We start from the raw sequence: 14920 nt of genomic DNA, 5'->3' as shown, positions 1-14920 counted from the left end.
AGCATGCCTTCATTATATGTGTTGTTGAAGGCACATAGACGCATAAGCTACCACTCCAGACCTGGTTTCTGTCTATTTAACATTCCAAATGATCTTCCTTCTTTGGGATTTTGTACTCTCTTTTTGCAGGGGCGGATTCTCCGTTAGGGCCACGTGGCTGCCCTCACCTAAAATTCCTTAACATTCCTGTGAATTATAAAATCTATCAATTTATTTAAAGATACAAGTGTATCTCTAAACAAATCAATGCATTTAAATCTTGTCTGTCTGTCTCAGGCTTCCTGTTCCGCCTCGCTCTGAAGCAGGAGACAGAAGCCAGGCAGTAAATCAACTTTCTGAACTGTGAGCCACGACGCAGGGCTTGCTGCTCTAAAGCCCCTCATAATGAATCAATGACATCAATGACTTTGTAGTCTATGGCAGTATCCACTAGTATAGAACAGTGATGCTGTCAGCATCATGCTTTGGGACATTGGAATCTCCCTCTCTACGTGAGAGCAGCTGTTCATCATTCCCAGGCAGAGATCTCACCCTTTCCCATTCGTCACACATAGGAGTGGATGCAAGCACTGAGAAGCACATGTGTTTTGTTGCCTTGTCCTCAGTTATGGTAAGTGTTAGAATGTTAATCTTTGGTTATGTATATTGTTCTGAGACCCCGCGCCACCCTAACCTCCCCTACTGTGACACGCCAGGCCCTGGCTGCACTTTGCTGGCCCAGTTTTAAGTGGAGCTGCAGCATTTGTTCCCCCACTAAATGGATCCAAAAGACGCGCAGGCCAGTCTGAGTTTAGCAAACATTACAGGTCTGCAGCTTGACATGGAGCTACAAATCTTCTTTTCTGTCCCCTGACTGAAAGCATCCAGCCTAGAGAATGACTTGTTCAAATCAAACAAGCGGTCCAAACCCAGCAGAAAATGTCTGTCTGATTTCAAATTCTTTTTTACTCAATTGGCAGAAGGGGCATACGTTTAAAGGGTCCTTCTAGTGAATGAAGTCTCCATACATTTCAAAACCTCAGGAGATGTCATCAAACAGAGGAACACTTTGTATTGACTATTGTTGGTGATTGTTACCCATGTTAGGCTGGTACACAGCACTGTGCTTTTGTTCTCTACACTGCATGGCCCCTTTTCGAGTGCATACATGTAGCTTACAATTGGCACAATGTATTGATAATGTTTTTAGTGTTTCACCTTTGAAAACCCTGCTTTGCCCAAAGCTCCAGGCTTTGAAGGAATGAAAAACCAAAGCGCTTGATGCAAAAGTAGCATCGCCAGTGGTACATTTCATTGCAACACACAATCTCATCATTACGATTTTGTGTGAGCTGCAAGGAAAAGGGGCAGCAAATGGGTTTCCCCTTTTTCTTCAAACATCAAAGGATATTTATCAATGGTCTGCAGTTGTTCCTGTTGTCAGAAAGGTCTGGCCATTTACTGCCTGACCTAATCAGTTAGTTAGCAACAATGAGGGTTCTTGTTCCCTTTTAAAGTTGATCCAAATATCCGAGTCAAGCGCAAAGCGAGAGATGTGCTTACAGTAGGCAGTTATTTGCTGTATGACATTAAAACTAGCCCCTATCTTCATGCCATTAGCAACATTAATGCCGAAAACATGGATTGATTTACAAACAATGTGTTAATAAAATGGGCAAAGCATGTCAGCAATTTAGTTCCTCTCTTATTTTCAAGTTTTAGTTAATTTTGCCTTCCTAAAGAGTTAGCTATGTAATCATGTGTTTCTTTCTGTGTTTCTTTTGTGGTGCATGCTTTGAGCCATGCCAGGTGTTTCTAAGGGGCTTTGAATGAGAGCTCTGATGCTGACCCTGAAGCCAAATCAAAGTGCCTGTCAGTGGGTTGGCCTCTCTGCAGAGCTCACAGAACAATGGTCATGTATTCCAGTTGTAATTGTAATTTTGTGAAAATGCGTGTGAAGGGGGTGCATGGATGGCAAATTATTTACAGGGCAAAACGAAATACATTGCTTAAATGTGAGTGACTACAGTGTATGTTTGAAAGTGGTGAAGTGAAGGAGATGCAAGGAAGTGCATTCGGGGAACAGTGAAAAGAGAGTGCTGAAGAGGAAAGAAGTGGTTGAAGATGTGCAGATGGACGAGATGTGCAGTGAAAAAGGACATACTTGCTTTCTTTTAAAACTTTATTCTGATAGATACATCTGCCAGTGGATTCCTCACCTTGTGAATATCCCCCTGCGTCAGCAGCATTTGGAAATTCTTTTAGTAGCTTCGCGCCGACGTGGAACGACGTCACAGAGGCACGGCATTGCGCGCGACTCCGCTGACATCACCGACACCATATTAGGCCCACGCCGGCGTGATGACATCAGTTCCCTTTTTTCCGCGTCGTCGACGCTAACAGTTTTCTGGGATCGTACAGTAGCTTTGTAGTAACTTTGTTACTCTTTGGTTATTTTCACTGTATCTTTATCTTCTGTCGAGATGTCTTCGAAGAAGACTGGATTTAAGGCTTGCGAGGAATGTGGCAAGACTATGTCCATAACTGACCCGCAAGAGTGCTGCGTCTGGTGTCTGAGCTCCGATCATGACGTCGAGGAATGCCCATCTTGCAAGAAGATGACTCCAAAGGCCCTTCGGGAAGACGAAGCTCCTCGTTGCGAAGCTAAAAAGTAAGAAAGATAAGAAGACTTCGAAGTCTTGGTATCGGCGTTCGGGGTCGAGGTCTCGATCGAGGTCACGCTCGGAGTCGTCGTCTGCCCATGCTTCAAAGTCCTCGAGGAAGAAGCACAAGAAGAGGAGCCATGAGTCACGTCATCACTCAGCAAAGGACTCGAGTTCGAAGCCAAAGTCGCAAGTGAGGCTACTTCGTAAGGAAGCGGAGGCTTCAGAAGCACAGGACTCTGATGGTGAGGCTTCGCGTGCGAATTCACCAGGGTCACCGAAGCAGCAAGTGAACCCTTCTCCGGATCCATCTAATCCTTCTGGTCGGGAGGATGAAGGTGAGGTGGAGGAGGTTGGTGATGGCGAGGTTCTGGTGCCTGCGGGTTCGTCGACCCCGGTGCCGCAGGCCGAGGAGGAGGTCGACATTGTGACGACTCCCGACTCCTCGAGAGCAACCAGGTGGCCCTTATCCAGCCTTTCCGGCGCCTGGTCAGGTTCCATCCCAGTTCCTGAATGCCATGTTTGGAGTTTACTCCAGGGCTATGTACCCCTCTGGTGCTCCTGTTGGTCCCACGGGTCCTTTGGCGTTTAACTTGGGCGTTCCCCAGGCTTATGCACCTGCGCCCTTCATGCCTTTCATGCCGGCTCTAGCACCCCAGTGGCATTTACCGGCGCTGCCGAATCCTTCGACGCCGAATCCATCGACGCCGGTGCCCACGACTCGGATGCAGGATTCCGTTCGACCTCGGGTGAAACTACCTTGCCCGACTTCGGGTTCGGCTCCGGCTCCGTCGACTTCGTTTATGAAGGAGAGGTCGAGGCGTGAAGCTCAGAGACTTCTGGAGGAGGAAAGGTATTGGTTTGCTGATGTGGAGGAAGGAGAGTTACAGGATTCTGATGATCCTTTTGATGACCTGAGAGAGGCCAGTGGTCTTGAACTGTCTCCTGAGTGGGATTTGGCTTCTGTGTCAGACGTGCCTTCCAAGGATGTGATGCCATATCACGTTGTTATTAAAAAGGCAGCAAGTTTGTTGAATATTACTTTGCCCACTGCTGAGTACAAATCTAATATTCTTACTGAGGTCCTTCACTCACCCTCTTCAGTTATTGAGCCAATGCTGCAATTTAATGATGCTTTGGCTGAACCCATCTATGAAGTCTGGAAGAAGCCTTTGACAGCTCCTGCGGTTTCAAGGACTGTGGCGAGGAGGTATAGGGTTGCACCTGGTGACCAAGACTTTTTATCAACACACCCCCTGCCTGAGAGTTTGGTTGTGCAGGCCGCCTGCTCGAAGAAGTCTGCGGGTGCATTTCCGCAGGTTCCTGGGGAAAAGGAGTCCAGGAAGCAATATCAGGTCTTCTCCTCAGCCAGTATGGCATTAAAATCTACTAACGCAACTTGTCTGATGGGATGGTACATCCATGCCTTGATGGATTCGGTGAAGCAGTTGGTGCCAAAAATTCCTGAAGTGGATAGAAAGGACTTTCAGGAAGTAATTTCGGACACTCAGGCTGCTGCGAGACAAGTGATTCAGAGTGGGCTGGACACGGCTGATTCGGTGGCGAGGGTCATGGGCTCTTCAGTGGCCACTAGAAGAGCTGCATGGCTTAAATCATCGGAGTTCTCTGCAGATGTTCAGTCTGCTTTGATGGACCTGCCATTTGATGGTTCAGGATTGTTTGGCAAGAAGGCTGACGCTGCCTTAGAACGTTTCAAAGACAGCAGGGACACAGCGAAATCTTTGGGACTTCAGACCAGGGGTTCTTCTGGAAGGCGCTTCAGAGGATTTGGCAGGTCTTCCTTTCGTTCCTATAAAACGTCGCAGCAGCAGCCACAACAACAGCAAAATACCCTGTACAAGTCATACTGAGGAATACAACGGGCTTGTCCTAGAGGTCGTCAAGCCTCCTCCTCCTCCTCCTCTTCCCCTTCTCAGCCCCCTGCCACCGCAGTAAAGCAGCCCTAGATCCGCCATTCCGGATCATGTGGGCCCAGTTGGGGGCCGGCTTACCCATTTTCTACGAGATTGGGAATTGATTACATCAGATCTTTGGGTTCTCCATCTCGTGGAGAATGGGTATGCTCTTCCCTTTTGGGAATTTCCCCCAAATTACCCTCCTTGCCAGGGTTATTGTTCGGAGGACCATCTGCTGCTCCTGCAGGAAGAAGTCCTGGCTCTGTTCAGAAAGGGTGCGATAGAGGTGGTTCCAGAGCAGGAGAGGGGTCAGGGATGCTACTCCCGGTATTTTCTGATCCCCAAGAAGGATGGCAGGCTCCGTCCAATCCTGGATCTCAGGATCTTGGACCTTTACCTGAAGCAGGAGAAGTTCAAGATGCTCACCCTTGCTCAGGTTCTTCAAGCGCTGCTGGAAGAAGACTGGATGGTGTCGATCGACTTGCAGGATGCTTGTTTTCATATCCCAATCCTGAAGTTGCACAGAAAGTATCTCCGTTTCACGGTTGGATCGCAACACTACCAGTTTGCGGTCCTTCCGTTTGGTCTTACTACTGCGCCTCGAGTCTTCACCAAGGTGATGGCTGTGGTGGCAGCACATCTCAGAAGATCAGGGATACCTGTATTCCCGTATCTGGACGATTGGCTGATCAAGGCAGAATCTCCAGAGATAGTGCTCTATCATCTGCAAGAGACAACTCAGTTGTTGCACAGGTTGGGTTTTTCAATAAATGTACCCAAATCTCACCTGGTGCCCTCCCAGCGCAACCTGTTCATAGGTGCGGTACTGGACACTACTGTGTGTCGTGCATTCCCTCCTCCTCAAAGGATTCGCGACATACATGATATGATTCCTTTGTTTCTCAATGGAGCAGTCATTCCAGTCCTGAAGGTCCTTTGCCTGCTCGGTCTGATGGCTTCTTGCATTCTGTTGGTTAACCATGCACTCTGGCACATGAGGGCACTCCAATGGTGCCTTCCCAGGCAGTGGTATCAGCACGGCGGAGATCTCAGGGAGTCAGTGAGGATCGCCAGAGAAACTGCAGCGGATCTGTCTTGGTGGAGCGTGGAAGGCAATCTGTCACAAGGAAAGCCTTTTTTATCTACCTCCATCGGTGGCCACAGTGATAACGGATGCATCCACTCTAGGGTGGGGTGCTCATCTGGGGGATCTGGAGATCAAGGGTCTTGGGTCTCCAGAGGAAAGGTTGTTTAACATCAACCTTCTGGAGTTGCGGGCGATACTTCTGGCACTCAAGGCCTTCCTCCCTTCCCTTCGCGGTCAGTCAGTTCAAGTCCTGACGGACAACATGACCGCGATGTGGTATGTCAACAAGCAGGGAGGAGTGGGGTCGCAGTGTCTTTGCAGAGAGGCTCTGCGTCTCTGATCCTGGGTTCAGGACCATCAGATTTGTCTGATGGCAAATCATCTGGCCGGAGTTCTGAACGTTCTTGCAGACAGTCTCAGTCGGCAGTTCTCCGCCGACCACGAGTGGAGGCTTCACCCAGAGGTGGTTCGTCACGTCTTCCGGATGTGGGGAACTCCTCGGGTGGACCTGTTCGCCACTCGCGAGAATGCTCACTGCCCGTCATTGTGCAGCCTCCAGTTTCCGATGCAGGGAGCCTTGGGGGACGCATTTCAGTTGAGTTGGGACTTGCGACTCCTTTACGCGTTTGCTCCCATGCCTTTGATTCCTTAGGTTCTGAGGAAGATACGCCAAGACCGGGCCCAAGTCATATTGATCGCCCCGGATTGGCCAAGAAGGGTGTGGTATACAGATCTTCTCCACCTCTCCTCATGCCCTCCGCTCCGTCTCCCTCACAGGGCATATCTCCTCTCCCAGATGGCGGGGCAGGTTCTACACCCCCACCTCCAGACCTTACACCTTCATGCCTGGAGATTGAGCGGGGCAACCTGATTTCCTTTTATCTTCTGCACGATGTGGTGGATGTCATCTTGTCGGCCAGGCGTGACTCCACCAAGTCCATTCATTCTTATAGATGGTCTAAATTTGTTGCTTGGTGCAGGGAGAAGTCCGTTGACCCTTTAAGGGCTCGTTTGTCCAATATTCTACGTTTGCTCTTTCCTTGGTCCAGCAGGGTTTTGCGTTGGCGACTATCAAAGGTTATTTGTCGGCCTTGTCGGCTTTCCTTTGTTTTCCAGACCAGCCCTCTTTGTTTAAAACTCCAATTGTTTTACGTTTTATTAGGGGCATTACCAATAAATTTCCTCCTACACCTTTTATTGTGCCTCAATGGGACTTGAACCTTGTTCTTACGTTTTTGATGGGTTCGCCTGTTGAACCTTTACACACATGTCCCTTGAGACTTTTGTCTTTCAAGACTATTTTTCTGGTGGCAATTACCTCAGCAAGGAGGGTAAGTGAGCTTCAAGCTCTTAGTTCTAAGTCCCCATTTTTATCCATTCATGCTGAACGAATGGTTCTAAGGACCAGGGCTGCTTTTCTGCCTAAAGTGGTAACTCTTTTCCATCTGGGGCAGTCCGTTACCCTCCCTACCTTTTATCCTCCCTCTCACCCTTCCAAGGAGGAGGAGAGACTTCACCGCTTGGACCCTAAGAGGGCGGTGAGCTTTTACCTGGACAGGACACGAGAGTTCGGGTTGGATGACCAGCTGTTTGTGGGCTTTGCTGGCTGCAAGAAGGGGAAGGCGGTGCACAAGCGCACACTCTTGAGGTGGATTATCCTCTGCATTAAAATCTGCTACGCCCTGGCGGGTAATGACCCTCCAGAGGTTATAAGAGCTCACTCTACTAGAGCAAAGTCATCAACATCTGCTTTGTCTAGGGGTGTTCCTGTTGAGGACATTTGTAGAGCGGCGACTTGGGCCTCCCTCCATACTTTCGCGAAGCATTACTGCTTAGATACCGAAGTGAGAAGGGAGGGTCACTTTGCGCGTGCTGTCCTCCAGGATTTTCTGGTATAGGAGAGTGGACACCCTCCTCCGGGAGTGGGGACTGCTGTGGGACTCTATTCACAAGGTGAGGAATCCACTCCTGAGGAAGGCCCATATTGTTTAAAACATGCCAAACCTTGTTTCTGGGGACGAGGTCGAAGGCGGTCTTGAGGTCGATGAAGGCTACACATAGGCTCCCTTGACCGATGGTTAGAACTTGGAACAGAAGAAGGCGCTCCTTTTGGGTGGTTGAGGTAATCTGAATTTTACTGGTAGGTGGTGCAATAGGAAAAATCTTCCTGAGTACGAGGAATAAATAAGCAATCGTGTTAGCGCTCTCCTGGAACAAGAGGGGCGTCTCCCACATGCACTCAATTCAAGTTCAATCCTTTCTGTTTTGTAGAGTGAATTGTTCACACAATTTAAGTTTCAGGTAAATTGTTTATTTCTCATTTGTTTTCAAAAATTTCTAAAAGTTTAAATCCAAGAACATTATTATTACTCCATAATAATGTTGAACAAACAATTCTTTATGCCCAATGCATTTTGGGCGGCAATGCCCTTCATCAGGGGCTGTACAATGAAAAGTAGAGGAAACTGAATTATAGTACATGGCATACAGATACACTGAAGGTCAAACGATGATGCAGACTAGGTGTGCAAAGTTGAGTAAATCCTTTTCGGTGATGAAATGATGCCACATGCACAAGAGGTGATGAAGACATGCTAGATAACATAATGCAGTCAACATAAATGAAAAACGAGAACACGTAACGTAGTAGAAATGTAGGAAGTGGGAACAGAAATGAAAAGTGCACAAAGTGTGACCATGGTGAAGCAAAGCTACATATGAGTGAAGGTAGATACTCTTAGGCCAAGCACATAATGGTATAGGAACGTGGGTGCCACGCTGGTGATTTATAAAATTGTGCTTGTGCAGTAAATGCGAGTATACCCGGATCGGCTTATGTAGGTAAGACTGAACGCTAAATTTGCATCAGATTGAATGAACATAAAAGAAACATCCGTACATGGAATCCTAAATCAATGGAGCTCCCAACATTCCAATGTTCTAATTCACAATTATTATTATTATTATTATTATATTCTTATATAGCGCCAGATTCGACCCCCGAAGGGGTATCTCCGCGCTTGCCTTGGGAACCCGTCCTGGTTTTTCCCTGTGAGATAGCCCCTACAGGGCATCCCCAAGGTGAAAGCCAGGCATCCCGCCGCGGGGGGCCGTTTTGGAGATTAAGCAAGCTTAATGCCCAGAGTTGCAGAGTGTGAACCCATGATAAGGTCAGGCACCGAAGCGAGAATTATCGAGTCAGTGGACATTTGAGCTCAACACACTGCCGCGTCGGGAATTGAACCCTGGTCCCGGGTCTGACCTCTGCTTCAGGGTCTGCCTGCTCTAACCAGTGAGCCACACTTCTCCACACAATACTTGCTACAAAGATATGACTGAATGCAATTTGCAGATGTGGATTCTTCTCAAAGCCTGGTCAGAGCATTTTCTTCAATAGTTGATGCCACATGCAGTACAAGACGCTGGGCAGGCACACACTTCAAAAGGCTGAAGTGGTCATGTTGCACAATATGCATGTTACAGTAACTGTTAAACATATAACTTCCTGTAGACATAGGGCAGTTTGTTATGTGTTTAATATTTCCAAACTATACGTTCCCATTGCTTTATAAGCGTTGCTTTATCACTAAATTATTTGCTTTAGAATGCACCATTTGCCAATCTTTTTTTCAATTTGTTTCTCTGGAGGAGGATCCAGTCTGGACCCCATGTCCAAAAAGTATTATCTTGAATTGGTTTTGATCTCCATTATTATAAGGCACTTAAAGCTAGATTCATCATTGTCCTGTTTTGCGAGTCCTTAATAGCGATTATTAAGGAATCGCTATTAAGGACTTGCAAAACGAGATTCATGTAGGAATCGCTAAATAAATTGCGATTCCTACACATTCCTTATTTGTGATTAGCAAATTGCTAATCGCAAATAAGGATGCAATTTCAAGGGTGCCAGTGGTGTCCAAAGGACACCCTGTAGCACCCCTGAAATGTAATCTACATTGGTGTTGCACACACACATGTACAAAGGACATGTGTGTTTGCAACATGCAACTTAGAAAAATGCATTTAAAAGCATTTCTCTAATTTTTCGGTATTTACCACGAGGTTTGACCTCGTGGTAAATAGCGGCCCGAAATTGCGATTTCTCAATTTAAAAATGGTTAATGAATTGCAATTAAGGAATCTCAAATAGAGATTCCTTAAATGCAATTCCTCGCAATTTAGCGAATTCGCAATTACCGTTTTTTGCATTTGGGATGATGAATCCCAAATGCAAAAATTGCGCTCGCAAAGGGCCAGATTCTCAGAATCTGGCCCTTTGCGAGCCCATTTTTCAATGATGAATCTTTCTGCAAGGCCAATATTACTAGTGGGGACATTCCATGCAGAGTGAAGACGGGGCGGAACTATGCCTCACGCAATTATAAATGTCTCTGTACCCAGAATTATCAGTCCCTCAAACTCTAGACCCCTCTTTTTTTTCACAGAATTGTGCACACTTTTTTGTTGCCAGCGGAGTGAATGTTTATGTAAGAAGAGGATATCACAGTTTAGATCGGGATGTCAGGTTCTCCAATTCGTGTTTCAACAAAGACGTATGTTGCGGAATACTTGCTTTGACATGTTCTCTTTTTTTATTAATAAACATTTATAGAAACACACATTTTTAAGAGTAGCTAATTGAATTATAAGATTGATTATGTAGCAACATCGGCCTGTGAACATCACTAATGTCTACTTTTAACTGCATAAAAGAAAGAAAGTGGTTATATAGGAACTACAGCTTTATATAGCAAAAAACTTCACTGGACTTTAAATGCCTCAGGTTGACCCTGTTATCCCAGAGGCCACAGCTTCAGCAGTTAACTAGCAGTTTATTTTTTGTCTCTCTGTTGAGTCAGGATGATTAAGTGCTGTGGTATGTGTGAGAAGTTGGCCCGATATGCAGCGTTCGTTATTCTAGCGACCGCTATGTATCGTTCCAAACGACCCTTATGGTGTTTGGTTGTAAGTCAACCTATAGACCAGCTATCCTAGTAGCGTGGATACGAGCAGTCTAAGGCTAAAGACTCGAGAGGGCGTGTTAAGCCAGCTGTTATACCATCACATACCCCTTGAACACCAAGTGAAAGGACACCACACAAGTGTTATGAAAATAAACAGTATATTTATTAAGAATCACAACAGCCCTGCACTCTTTATGAGGACAGGGTACTAAGCACAAACCAAATCTCTTAGGAAAATACTTCAAGTGCACAATTAAAACAAGTGTCCGGAGACACGGAAAGTTTAGTGGTCTCGGGCGGACCCGATAAGGCAAGTCGGAAGCGAGGGACTCAGGACCCTAGAGTAAGGAGGCTATGCAGGCACCGAAATGCCGAAGTTACCTAGCCACGAGGGCTGCGGCTGCACAAGTCTTACAGGCGTCGGGGGTCTTCGCTGACGAGCCAGGAGCCGGAAGAAAAGGAGTTGCTGGCCGGCGACCAGTGATGAATAGTTCGTAGAGATCCAAGCCTGGATCAGAGATCGTTGATACCTGAAAGCAGAGGGGACCAAGTTCGTACTACTAGCCAGTAGTCAGAGGGTACCAGGAGGGCACCGGTTGGCCGTCACCTCGACCAGGTGAGTGGGCGACGCTAGGCTCTGCAGTCTCACGGACCAGGAGGCGTTGTCGGCGACCAGGATGGAGGTGCGAGCTGTCCCATGAAGGATGATGCTGTCGGCGTCGCTGGGCCCAGGATTGGGGCAACAAGCCTTGGCAGATCTCAGGGCCACGTGGTAGGCCTAAGATGGCGTCTTGAATGGACCAGGAGGGTCCGGGGTGCTCCTCTCGGAAAAGGGAGCAAGGGCCGATCTGGAGCAACCAGACCAGCAGAGTTGTTTGTCGGTCGTCGTCAAGGAAGGGCACAAGCCAGCGGCTAGTGACCAGACAACGTGCTGAGCAGCGAGCAGAAGGGCCCCACGCAGATCGTGGAGATGCTGGGAGACTGCACTTCGGTGCTGGAGCGGCTCAGGGTCGGGGCTTCTCGGACCCCAGAGCACTCACCAGAGAATTGCTTCGATGGTCGTGCTGGTTAAGAGCGTGCAGGTTCTGATGATGGCCGGTCCCTCGAGGTCTCGTCGCACCCACAGATCACAGCTGAGCTGATGACGTGGGTAGAGGTCAGAGGTGCCAGGGAAGCCGGTTCTCGTCGAGCTGGGCCGTCGGATTCCTTGAGGAAGGACTTACAGCAAACCGCAGAGTTCTTAGATGGTGCCCGCTGATGCAGGGTGACTACTCCTTAGTCACAAGGGAGAAATCTTGAGAAGAGTCTCAAATGTCCTTTCGTAGAAAGTAGTTCTTGATTCAAAGATGATCTAATTTGGAAGGGTCCCCGCTCCGGCCTTTATTCTAAAGAAAGGGGTGGGTACATGACTAGGTCCTGCCCTAAGGGTGGGACCTGGAAGGGGGGTAGTTACACCCCTCTCCCCTGCCGGACTTTCCCCAGGCCAGGGCTGGCGCCCCTGGAACTGGTTCTGACCGGCAGATGCGTAGTGAGCACCGGGGTGCCACTCCGCAGTCACCTTCTCGCAAAAGCCCTACCTACCCAGAATACACAAACCCTGTCTGGGACGGTGCGAACACCGCCCTCGACAGGAAACCCTTTGTCCAAGTGCTCCTCGCTGGAAGGACTCCCAGCAGCAGGAGGTCAGACTCGTGTCTGTGGTGGCAGCATCCATTTTGTGGAGCTGAGGCTTTAGTTAACTTTAACCGGGGTTCACAGTTACGTACATGTCGTGTCCCTCTAGAAGGGCGGAATGCTAACCTCGTCGCCAGAATTGGTGAGAGGGCAGCATCCCGATTCGTATGACACCTTACTCGACATGCCTGGATAACGCGACACCGAAGTTACCGATGTGGTACGCGTTATCATGGAACAGCCATTGGGTCTTGATTCCGCAAGCTGCAACCGGGCTCGGCTCGGGCCAGAACCTAGTTCACACGAGCCCACGCACTCTGCCTTCAGGATTGTCAAGGCCTGCCATAGGAGTGACTGATAGGAGCTCGGGTGTCCATTGTATGGTTAGATATAGAGCTACTATACCTAAAGCAAAGGGTGATTACACGACTTTGCCCCAGCTGTCATGCAGCCAGTTGTGTCAAATTTAGGAGGCCAGCCAGGGGTGGCATAATACATGCTGCAGCCCCTGGCAGCCCTGGGTACACCTATGCCCTGAGTTACAGGGTCTGATAAGGTGGCCCAGTACCAATTGGAAATGTACCTAGGGTACATGGAATCCATTTTACAGAGAGAGCAGTAGGCCTGGGGTCCTGATTGGCAGGATCCCAGGTCGACTATGTCCAAAACCAGCTAAAACACAGGGCAAAAAGTTGGGGGCAACCATAGTCAGGATGTACCTTCCTACACAACCCCCCCCCCCCCCAAACGAAAGGAGATAAGGCTACCCTTGTCCAGGTAAGCCTCTATTACCTAAGTGGCCATATAAGGAAGGACCAGCTCTGGCTTGGTTTCCCCCTGTGTCATGGTCCACTAGGCAACCCCTCACCCTAAGGGTATCTGAGGGTCTCCACCATAGGGAATCTCTGTCTTTGGTGTGTCTTGGGAAAGTAAAAGGCTGATGCTGGGATGGAGTACTGAAGTGAGGCTCCTCTACATTTGGGCTCAACTTCCTCCAATCACCATCCATCATGTGTGCCTTTCTTTCTTTAGCTGAGATGCACTGAGCTCTCAGGGTCAGCCTCTGGCTACCTAAAGCTGGAGGCTGAGTCCCTCTGTTTGGCTTACTGGAGGGACAGGTCAGGTTTGGGGTTTTTAGGCCCCATGTTTGGCTGTGCCCAACAGTGTCCAGCTGTGGGAGGTCCCTAACTACTTTTAAGGGGGATCCCTCAGGAGTCTGTTTGATTTTCACTTGGCTAGGTTTACCAGCTTCAGTGATCCTAATCTGCTGATTAAGGGGTTCTTTTGGACAAGGGGCCCTTTGGGGTCCACCACTGGCCTCCCTGACCTCCACAGCCCTGGGCTGACTGAGGCAGGGTAGAGAGGTGCAGGTTACCTGCTCCAGACTGGGTCCCACCTGGGAAGGGTCCCCTGCCATCAGGGGCACTGCCAGGCTAGGCCTGACTACCTCTGGGGCAGTTCCTTCAACAGGGGTAGAGTCAGTTCCCTGAGGAGGCTGGCTCTCACCTAGTGTCTGGGAGGGGGAAGACTCTTCTTCCTCCTCAATGCTCTCTGTTTGAGTGGAGTGATCCATTGTTTCAGGCTTCACAACCTCACTATCTGTTTGAGTAGAGGCTGAGACCATTTCAACCTTGCCAACCTTTTCAGGAGGGCACTCAGTCTGTGTTTGGGCTGTGACTGTCACAGCCTTCCTATCCTGTTCAGGGAAGTCTGTCTGAGCCTGGGCAGTGGCTTCCACTGCCCCTCCAACCTTTTCAGGGAGGAATGGTGCTGGGACTGGGGCTGTAGCTATTACTGCCCCACTAACCTGTCTGGATAGGCCTATCATTCTGGAGTGAGTTTCTTGCTCCACCTCAGCCCATGCTGAGAGTTCCAGGTCATTCCCCAGTAAGCAATCTACAGGTAGGTTATCTGTCACTGCCACTCTCATGGGCCCTGTGACATTACCCCAGCTGAGCTTGACTACTGCCATGGGATGCCTTCTCTTCACTCCATGAATGTCTGTCACCTGATAAGTAAAACCAGGGGTCAGTTGAGCAGAGGGGACCAGATGGTCAATCACCATGGTGATGCTGGCCCCTGTGTCTCTGAATGCCTCAACTTTCTGACCATTCACTAAAACCTCTTGTCTATACTTCCCCAAAAGGTGGGGTCCAGTAGTGAAGTTGGCAAACCCCATGCCAGTCTCACAGACAAGAGTGTGGTCAGGGAACCTGGCTAGGCCATAGTCCTCCTGATGGCCCAAAGTAATGCCCACCACATTCTTGGGGGCACTCCCACCACCTGGGGGATTACCACTAGTGGTAACAGGAGGTTTAGGAGTATTACCTGGGGGTATATTTCCCTTATTACCATTTTTAGGGCAACTGGCATCACTTTTGTAATGACCCACCTGTTTACAGGTATGGCAATAAGGTTTCTTCTGTTCTGAAGGAGTGTTCTGGGACCCACCACCCTTGTTGGAGTTTTGGGGCCCTTGGGAAGTCTTCTCTGTGGATTTATCCCCACCCTTCTCTTGAGGCTTGGTTGATTCCTTTTTCTGGTCACCACCCTGGTTTTTAGGCCTAACCCTGGTTCTGACCCATTTGTCTGCCCTCTTACCCAATTCCTGTGGAGAGGTCAGATCAGAGTCTACCA

General features: G+C 48.8%; 1 protein-coding gene across 1 annotated transcript in view; it reads left to right on the top strand.

Moving 5' to 3' along the window:
• The window catches only part of HYDIN (HYDIN axonemal central pair apparatus protein), a 2950008-nt gene that overhangs the window by 1923718 nt on the left and 1011370 nt on the right, over positions 1–14920 (top strand). The gene's annotated exons all lie outside the window — the stretch shown is intronic.

The sequence above is a fragment of the Lissotriton vulgaris genome, chromosome 12 (genome assembly GCF_964263255.1).
Source record: "Lissotriton vulgaris chromosome 12, aLisVul1.2, whole genome shotgun sequence".
In the NCBI taxonomy this organism is placed as follows: Eukaryota; Metazoa; Chordata; class Amphibia; order Caudata; family Salamandridae; genus Lissotriton; species Lissotriton vulgaris.
The sequence above is the reverse complement of the archived record's forward strand: the minus strand, read 5'-3'. Positions and strand labels throughout refer to the sequence as shown.